This window comes from Herpailurus yagouaroundi, unplaced genomic scaffold (assembly GCF_014898765.1).
Source record: "Herpailurus yagouaroundi ecotype Mexico unplaced genomic scaffold, PumYag 191, whole genome shotgun sequence".
Taxonomy (NCBI): Eukaryota; Metazoa; Chordata; class Mammalia; order Carnivora; family Felidae; genus Herpailurus; species Herpailurus yagouaroundi.
This window is the reverse complement of record NW_024412422.1, coordinates 15,130,330-15,139,736: the sequence shown is the minus strand read 5'-3', so window position 1 is coordinate 15,139,736 and position 9,407 is coordinate 15,130,330.

The following is a 9,407-nucleotide window of genomic DNA, read 5'->3' as shown; positions in this document are numbered from 1 at the left end:
CACCCGCCCTCCTCGCCCCCCCTGGCGTGCCCCCTCCTTGCTCACACCCCACTTGCTGTGTGAAGTCCCCCAGTGGACTGATTCCCCTGTGTCTTGGTGGCCTTCCCACAGCAAAGGTCACTTTGCAGGTAGCAGGAGCTGCAGCTGTCTTGTCCGCTGCTGGGCGCCCATTGTAGGGGCTCGGTCAGTTTGTGTGGGTGGCCGGATGGGTCCCTTGGCAGCGAGATGGGGCCTGGCTGGGCCAGGTCTCCATGGGCCTGGCCTGGGGGAAGGGGGAGGGTGGGGGCTGGACACAGGGCCCTTGTCCCTCAGCGCCTTCCACTGTGTCTGGGACCGGCCAGACCAGTGCCTGCTGCTTCCTGCCCAGGGAGGGAGGCTCGTAAGGAGTCAGGGTGCGGATGGGGGTCAGCGGGGTGATGTTGGCTCTAGGGTTCGTTTGGCAATGTCTGAAGGTACTTCCGGTTGTTAGCCCGGCGGGGCAGCGGCTGGGGGAGTGCCGCAGGCGTCGTGGGCAGGGGCTGGAGATGCTGCACACAGAGCAGCCCCCACGGGGAAGAACCATCCGGCCCGAGCGTCCAAGTGCGAGAACCTGGCATCGGGGCCCCAGGAACCCAGCATCTGGGTTGTGCTCTGGGCAGGGGGGGCGGGGCCGACCGAGGTCCCCTTTTCATGCTGTGCCCACGTCTCTGTGGCCCAGAGTGTGTCCCTGGGCAGGGTGCCTAGGCATCCCAGAGCCGCTTGTCGTTTCTGTCACCAGCACAGGGTGGCCGTCTGCCTTCCTGGGTGACATGTCCCACACCTGTAGGGTGCCCGTAGTCTGGCTCCTGTAGCCTCTTCTCTCCCCGGGGCTGAGAGCATCCTGTTCAGTGGCCCCTGTTTACAGATGGGAAGGCCGAGGCCCAGAGCAGGTAAGGAGTTGGCTCATGGTTGCACAACACCGTCAGGCCTGGGCCAGGAAGGCTTGAAGTTTGAGCAGGGAAGGCCCCAAAGGGAGGGGACGTCAGCTCTGGGGCCCCGAGGTCCCTTCCCCTCCTGCCAGCTGGCTCCTCCCACTGACCAGATTCTACATCACCACAGTCATTATGGTTATTTATTTTATAATTTTACAAAGTTTTCAATATTTCATGTCTACGTGTGTGTGTGTGTGTGTGTTTACGTGCCTTATGTTGCATTTCTGTATTATAGCGTTTATTTTTCTTGTTTTAAAACTATTTTATTGGGGCGCCTGGGTAGCTCAGTTGGTGAAGCATCCGACTCTTGATTTTGGCCCAGGTCATGATCTCACAGTTCGGGAGTTCAAGCCTGGGGTCGGGCTCCACGCGGGCAGTGCAGAGCCTGCTTGGGATTCTGACTCCCTCTCTCCCTCTCTCTCTCTGCCCCTCCCCTGCTCTCACTCTCTCTCTCTCTCCCTCCAAGATAAATAAACTTAAAGAAGTACATTCTCGGTCTATCCATACGATGAATACTATTCAGTCATCACAGGGAATGGAGTGCTGATGCGTGTCTAATGCGGACGAATCTTGAAAACGTCTACACGAGAGAAGCCGGACACAAAAGGCCACGTAGTGTGTGATTTCGTTGATAGGAAACGTCCAGGACGAGCAGACTCGTAGAGAGAGGGGCCGAGGAGTGGTTGTGGGGGGCTGGGGAACGTGTGACGGCTCACGGGTCGGGGCTTTCCTTTCCTTTGAGGTCCGGGAAGTGTTTTGGAACTAGATGGGGGTTGTGGTTGCACCGCATCGTGAATGTCATCGGTGGCACTGAATTGTTCACTTTGACGTTCCGTGCGTGTCCCCTCAAGAGAGAAACACACACAATTCGGGAACTGAAAAAGATAGGTGCCTGCTGAGCTCCTCCCGTCTGCCAGGCGCCCTATGCGTGTGCTCACCGTGTCTGTTCGTCAGTCCCCAGGAGGCGAGAGTTTCCATTTCACAGGCAAGGGGCCGGCTCAGAGATGTTAAGCAAATGCCCAGTGCCACACACAGCTAGGAAGCGGCGGAACCAGGACTTGAAGCAGGGTGTGGGGCTGGACCCTGAGGCCCCCCACGTGTGTGGCCTGTGGCCTCCCCCGTGGGCTGAGCCCAGCCAGAGATCTGGTAATAGTCTGTGCCTGCTGTCGCCCTCCTGCCAGCTTGCCCTCCAGCCGTGGACACCCCTGAGGGGCAGCGCTCCTCTGGGGCTGATGGGCCCCGGGGGCGGGGTGGGGGGGGGGGCGGGCACTGTGTTGGGGGTGAGCGAGGGTGGGATCCGGCAGCTCTGGGGCCAGTTCACGCGCAGGGTGCGTGGGAGCGCTGCTCGCTTTCTTGCGCCCCGAGAGGGCCCCGGGCACAGTGAGCTTTTCGTCGCCCCTTGTCCCCCACCCCCACCTGTCTACAGTAGCAGGAACTTTCCAACACAGGGCATGGTGCTGTGATTCAGCGAGGCTCACTCTGGGGAGCACGGGGTGGGGGAAGGGATGGGGGACGGGGGAGGGGGGCCCTGGGCTGTTTTCAGTTTCCGCTGAGTTTCTCGCTCTGACTCAGTGCTGCCTCTGGCCCCAGTGACCTGGCTTCTGAACACCTGCTGAGCCGAGTTCATGCTCCTATGAGCCATCAGAAGGAACCAGGTTTGAGGCTGCCCCCCTGCTGGTTTCCTTGGGCCTCAGTTTTCCCATCTGTGGACGGGGGGCACGGAAGGACGTGTTTATTGATGTTTTGCACATGGATCAGTGGATGTGAGGGGGCGGCCGCACGTGTCTGGGTTTGCGTGGAGGGATTTGGTGCAGAAACCAGTGGAGGCTGATGGGGGAGGCCCATGCCCTGCACCAACCCCTCCCTCCTCCCAGATCCCGGATGGAGTGCGTGTAGGTCAGGGCCCTTCTGTTCTCCAGGATGACCGGCTGCCAAGCCCAGTGGGTGAATGAATGGTGGCCACTGAAGCCTTATTCTCCCACCGGGTCCTGCTGTGGAGGCTGGGACGGGAGCCTGTGTCTTCTCATCACAGCCTGGCTCAGGGGCCGAGTGTGGGTGTCCGAGGTGCTAGGAGAGTTGACAGGCATCTGAATGGGATTGGGGGCGGAGCTCTGGCTCCTGGGGAGCTGGCCTGACCAACCCCAATGGCAAGTTTGAGCTGAGCCCCTGAACTGAGCGTGAATGGTGCTGTGCGTGCCGGCCTACAAAATAGCCCGCGGCATCATCCCCGTTTTATAGATGGGGAAACTGAGGTTCAGAGAAGCGAGGTGACCCCTCAGGCTTTTCAGAATGGCAGGGCTGAAGTTTGAGCCCCAGCCGGCCTGATTTTAGCCAGTCTGGTTATTACCCTTTTACAGCAGAAGAAACAGCCTCAGTGAAGTTCGGCAACAGGTGTGGCGTGGTCGCCCAGCTAGAGCATGGGGCACTTGGATTGAATCCGGGGCTCAGGCCGGGTCCTGGGCTTCGGGGACTCTGTGTTGGGCTCCCTTCCTGGGCCTTACTGTCCCCGTCTGTGCAGTGAGCACCGCCCGAAGGACTGTGTAGCCCCTCCCCACGCACAGATCACACAGGCAGGAGCCGGGGCGGGGGGCCGGGGCCAGGGCTGGTGTTGAGGGTGGGGAAGGCGTCGGTGGAGGGTTGAGCCCAGCCAGTGGGGGAGCGTGAGGCCAGGAGAGGGAGGGGGAGGAAAGGACGATGGAGCAAGTGTGCAAGGACCTGATCCCTCTCCGGACCAGGTCAGTGGGAACCATCCTGTCTGCCCTGGGCTGCTGGAGTCCCTGGAATATCCCCTGGGCCTCGGGTGACAAATCTCTTTCACCGTCTCTTGACCTGGACAATTAATTGCTTCTGGCGATCGATGGCCCCCCTGCTCTCCCAGGCAGCCCCCAGCCCCGCCCTGCAGCCACTAATGGTCCAGACCCTGCTGGGGGGGGGGCGGGGGGGGCGGGGCGGAGACCGAGAAGGCTCGGCCGTGGTCTGCCTCCCAGCCGACCAGCAGGATCCAGTGCCCGAAACCGCCTCTTTGTGGGAAACTCAGCTGCTAACCTCTTGGGACGCTTGCTTTGTGCCTCTCGAGGGTGCAAAGACTGAATTATCTCTACAGAGAGCCTCTGGGGGGGGGGGGGGCCGCTGACGGGCATCCAGAGGCTTCTGGAAGTTTCCAACCCAGGCAGTCCCGGGGCACCACGCCCCGAGAGCCTGCTCTCTTGTCTCCCGCCCCACAGGGGGCTCCTGCCGAGGCCAAGTTGTGTGGTTACAGGGATGCCTGGGCGCAGCTGTGGGGAGTCTGGCTGAGCTTTCCTGCTTGTGCCTCATCGCCTCCGTCTGTAAAGTGGGGAGGGTCGTAGGGCTGTTGTAAGAATTAGCCAGTTAATAAGCACAAAGGGCTGGGTGGTGTGCCTGGCACAGTGTAACCCTTGGGTGGGCGGGGGGGGGGGGCAGCTCCTGGTCCCCGTGGGCCGTCGGTGCTGGTGGAGGACAGACAGATGGACGGACAGATGGCTTCTCCGTGCTGCCGCCTCCGCGGGCCCGGAGGGAAGCCCCTGGCCCTCCTGGCTTGGCCTGCCCTGCCTTGGCCTGCGCTGGGCCGGAAGCCAGGCTGCCGGAGCTCTGCGCCTGGGCCCCCGGCCGCCCCCCTTCCCTCCAGAAACAGTCGATACCCCGGCTCCTTCCTGGCGTCTGATTTCTCCTGTTGGTTGCCGTCTCCGTAGATGGCCCCGTGCCCCGGGCGAGGAGATGGGCAGGAGGCTTTGGAGAAGCATGTCTGGGGCTCAGTTGGGGGTGTGGAGGGTGGAGGACTGGTTCCAGTCCAGGTTCCAGTCTCCCCTCCCCTCGAGGGCTGTGCCATCTCGTGGGCTGCTGAACCTCTCTGGGCCTCGGTTTCCCCATCTTGGAAATGAGGTCAGGACAGTGTCCCCGTTGCTGGGCCGTGGGGATGGCCCAGGGCCTGGCAGTGGGCGGGCCGGTGTGGTTGTGTGCACTTGGGGGCGGGGGGCGGTGCTCCGGCAGTGTCCTCCCTTCTCTCCCTGACCCCTTGAGCCCCCTCCTTGCCTGGACCGTGGGTCCCCTTGAGTGGCCTCCACCCCCCTTGGTTGAGCCACATGCCCCTTGGGACAGAGCAGCCCCCAGCCCCGCCCTGCAGCCACTAATGGCCCCCCCCCGCCGCCCCTTCCCTCCCTTGTCCTACCCAAGGCCCCGTCCACTTACGTCCGCTCCCCTGGCCTTGATGTGGCTGCCCCTGTCCTGGGAGGTGGGGGAGGGATGGGGAGGAGAGAGCTCAGTGTGGCCCGCGTGCCCCCGCCTCCGGCCCCCCCAGCAGCTGCTGGCTGCCGCAGTCCGGTGGGGAATCAGAGACCCGGTGAACTCCCGGTGATTGCCTCTCTGCAGCTTCTAGGAGAGCCGGCGCGGGCCGGCACGCCTCAGCTGTCACTTGAGAAGGAAAATAAAATGTCCCAGTGGCTTCTAAATGGAAGGGCTGCGGAGCCTGCCTCCCGCCCCGGCTGTCTGGGCTGCTGGCCACCACAGTGAAGGGGATGGGCCACCCCTGGCCCCTGTTGACCTGATGTGAAAAGATGTGCCGGGTGGCCCAGGCGGCCCTCCCTCGGTCCTCCTCGGCCTCCTCCCACCCCCAGACGCCTCGGGGCCCTGGCCTGCTTCCAGCCTGGAGCCTGGATCATATTGTGCCTGAAATCCCCGAGATCCAACCTGCAGGGCGCACTTGGGGTCCCTTGGGGGCCGGTGCCCGGATCTGGGGGCCCCTGGGGTCCAGCACAGGGCCTCTGTAGAGCTCTCTGGCGCGGCTGGCTCTCGCGGCCGTCCCTTTCCCTTTCTCAAAGGGGCGGGCACTGCAGTGGCCCCTGGGCTGCAGGCGGTTTTGTAGGACTTGACCTGCTGAGCGGGTTTGAAGTGGGCAGGTACAGGCTGTAGCCGGAGCATCCCCCTCTGAGGGCTGGGGGCTGAGGGCCCTGCCCCGGAGCAGCAGAGCTGGGCAGGGGGACCTGGTCCCAGCCCTGCCCGCGGGCGGCCCTGGGCAGGAGGTGATGACCGGGAGTCATCCCGGGGAGCAGGGATGCCGCGGGCGAGTCGTGGCACCTGCTCCTTGTAGGGCCCCGGTCTGTGCCTCTGCACTGCCTGTGGGGAGCATCGAGGGCACCCTGCCCTCTGGGGGGGGGACCCCTGAGGTATGCGGCAGCCGGCTGTATGGTCCCCTCTTGGAACCTCAGTCTGTCCACCGGGGGGAAGGGTGGGAGCGGCTGCAGAGGCCGCAGGAAGGGTTACGTTGGATCGATCACCAATGCCTGGCCCAGAACCTGAGCTAACACGGGGAGAGGGCGCCCCCGACGGTGACATCCCTCACGCTCAGCCCTCCCCCGCCCCGTGCAGGGCTGAAGTCCGCTTGGGCTCCCGTCCTGACTTCTCCACTCTCCGACTCCACCTCCTTGGGCCTCAGTTTTCTCCTCGGTAAAGTGGGGACAATGAAGAAGCTGTTTGAAGGGTCGTCGGAGTTAAGGAAGTAAAGGCTCAGCCCGGGGCTGTCCCTGAGCAGCTAAACGTCAGTTGCGACCACGCTTACGGTCAGTTTTGTGACCTGCTGCCAGGCTGGATGCTGCCGAGCGTGAGGGAGTGAGGGCTGCCTGGAGGAAGAGGGCCGCTGGGCTTGTACGCGAGGGTGGGACTCTGGTGGGTGTGGGGGGTGGATGGGGGGTGCTTGTCTGTGGGGAGAGGGGATTGGTGGAGGACAGCAGGCAGGCCCAGGGCCCCGCTGTGTGCCAGGTCTGTTTGAGCTGGTTGGGCCCCCTGGGTGCCAGGCCGTCTCTCAGCTGTATGCCATACTGTTGGCACCGGCCCCTCCTCTGTACCCAGCCTCTTCTGCTCTGAGCCTCGCCTTGCTGGTTGCGTTCCGCATCTGGCTTTGGGTAAAGACTTGCGGCCTCAGACGGAGCAGGTCCTTTCCCGGGGGCCCCAGGGTCTGTTAAGGGTGGCCAGACAGGGCCTTTGGGCAGAGTGGGTGGCTGTGAGGGCCCGAACGTGCCTGGACTGTCAGGAGAGGCTTACTCATTGGGGGGGGCCCCCCCCGCGGGCAGGATGGGGCTGGGCTTTGAGGCATATGTAGGAGTTCTCTGGAGAGACCACTTGCTGTCAGGTGTTCCGGGCAAGCTGTGGGCACAGACCTGTCTGATTCGGGCCTCAGTCTGCCTCACTGTGAAACGAGCACGTCAGGGAGGAATTTGCAGGGCTCCTAGGAGAGTCAAGAGAGGGTTCTCGCTTTTGACTTGCTTCCAGCTGAGACCCTTGGGACGGGTGAGCGACCGTTCCGTGCTTCATCTCCCCCTCTCTCGGGAGCACTGCTCTGAGGGCCCCGCGTGGTGACAAGTTGAAAGTGTTTGTCGCGACAGTAAGTTTCTTGGGCACCTGCGCCATGCTGGGCGCTGTCCTGCGTTGGCTTATTCAGTGGGCACCGCGCCCTGCGTGGGGGGGCGCTGTCACCACCCCTCAGGTTACAGACGGGGAGTCTGAGGCGCAGGGAGATGAAGTGACTTGGGTACCCAGTGCAGAAGTGGCTTGAGCCGGGACTGGAAGGAACCCAGGCTCCCCCCCCCCCCGGCCCCAGCTTGCCCGTCGTCTGCAGGCCCTGCGGGTGCTCCATCGACACCTGCTGTCCTTCATAGGACACCTAGGAAGCGTGTCTCCTGGGGCCCTGCCCAGGGTGCTGCCCGCCGTGGCTGGAGGCTGGGAGGGGGCTGGGCTGGGAGGAAGGATTTCTTCTGTGCGTTCGTGGGGGCCGGGGGCTGCTTTTAGCAGCCTGCTCCTGGAGCAGGTGGAGGTAAAAGCCTGGCATCACCAGGGCCTTGAGGGGCTAGCAGGCTGGGCCTGGGCAGGAGGCCCCTGCCTCCCGGAAGCCCTCAGGGATTGACCTGGCGGTGTCCTCGCTGGCCCTGCCTCACGCTGCTCCTACCCAGTTTTGGGTTAGGTCAGAGTGTGCCACTCCAGTCCCGTGGCCTCGCCCTGGAGATAAAGCCCAGGTTCTCTTCTCCACCTTCCGGCCCTGCTGGCTGCTTCCAGCTTAGCTGGTTCCCACCTCTAGGCCTTTGCATGTGCTGTGCCTTCCTCCTGGGTGCCCTTCCTGCTTGTCTCTGCGGGCCCAGCTGCCCCCTGACCTTCGGCCCTGGTCTCCTGTGGCCCCTCCTGGGGAGACCTTCCCCGACTTCCCTGCCCCCTCCCCCACCCTGTCATTATCGCAGGTTCGCTCTGGTTTCTGTCCGTCCCTGCCCTCTGGAGCCATCCTGGTCACGTGTGGGTGTGGGTGTGGGTGCCTGTGGCTGTGTCCACCCAGAACCGTCATCTTTTGTATTCATGGCTGCGTCCCCGGGCAGGAGCTTTGTCAGGCCGAAGGGTGATGGTGTCCTGGTCCAAGCAGAGTATCCACCTTGGGGTTTGAGCCCTGGTTGCTCTCCTCTCCCAGCTCTGTGGCCTCGGGCCTTGTGGCTCCCTGTCTCTGAGCAGAGCGGATGGACACTTCGGGCTGGGCTCCGTGGCTAGGGTGATCTGGGCAGGCTTCCTGGAGGAGGAAGAGCCGGCGTTTGTGCTAGGTCTGGGAGGGCAGAGAAGGAGGGCGAGAGTGCATTTGGCAGAGGCCTGAGGGGACTTTTGGGGGGCTGTGGGGGGAGGGGCAGCCCGCCCCTCCCCTGGGCCCTGGGGGCCGGTGACATACGTGAGCTAGGGTTGCAGTGGGTTGGGGAGAGGGAGTCCTCCCTGGATCCGCTTTGCTGGGAGACAAATCTGGTCAGCCCCTGGGAGAGGAGGGAGACAGGGAGAGGCTGGAGTTCAGCCTGTGTGGCCTGGGCTGGGCCGGGACTGTCCGGGGTGGGGGTGGGGGTGGGGGGTGGATGGGAAAGGGCGCCCGGTCCCCCGTTGCCCAGCGAGTGAAGCCTGCGTGGTGTGAGCGAGAGGGAGGTGCCCGTGAGCGTGGGCCGGGGGGAGCACACGTGAGTGGACGGGGCACCGAGCCGGCGGGCGAGCGGCCGAGGGTGTGCACGGGTGGGAACAAGTGCATGCGTGTGAGCACCGGCGTGGGTGAGGGCGAGGGGTGTGGGGTGCGGCCGGGCCCCGGTGGCTGCTCCCTGGCCTGTCGGGCATGGGGCTTCGTGGCTTCCCCTCCCGGAGAGGACCCCGGCTGAGGGCGTTCCTGGGGTGCGGCTCTGTCCGGGGAGGTGCGAGCCCTGTCCCTGCTGTGGGAGCTCCCCCACGGCCATCTGTGCCCGGCCTCGCGCCCTGGCCCCCACCAGCCAGGGAACGTGGGCCTGGTTTCGAGTCCCAGCCCGTTCGCTTTGCGGCTGTGTGACCTTGGGGCAGTTACCTCCAGTCTCTGAGCCTCAGCTGCCCGGGCCGGAAAACGGAGGCCCCGGCTGGTCGTGAGGATCACACGAGGCGCCGCTCGGGAAGCAGTTGGAACGCAGA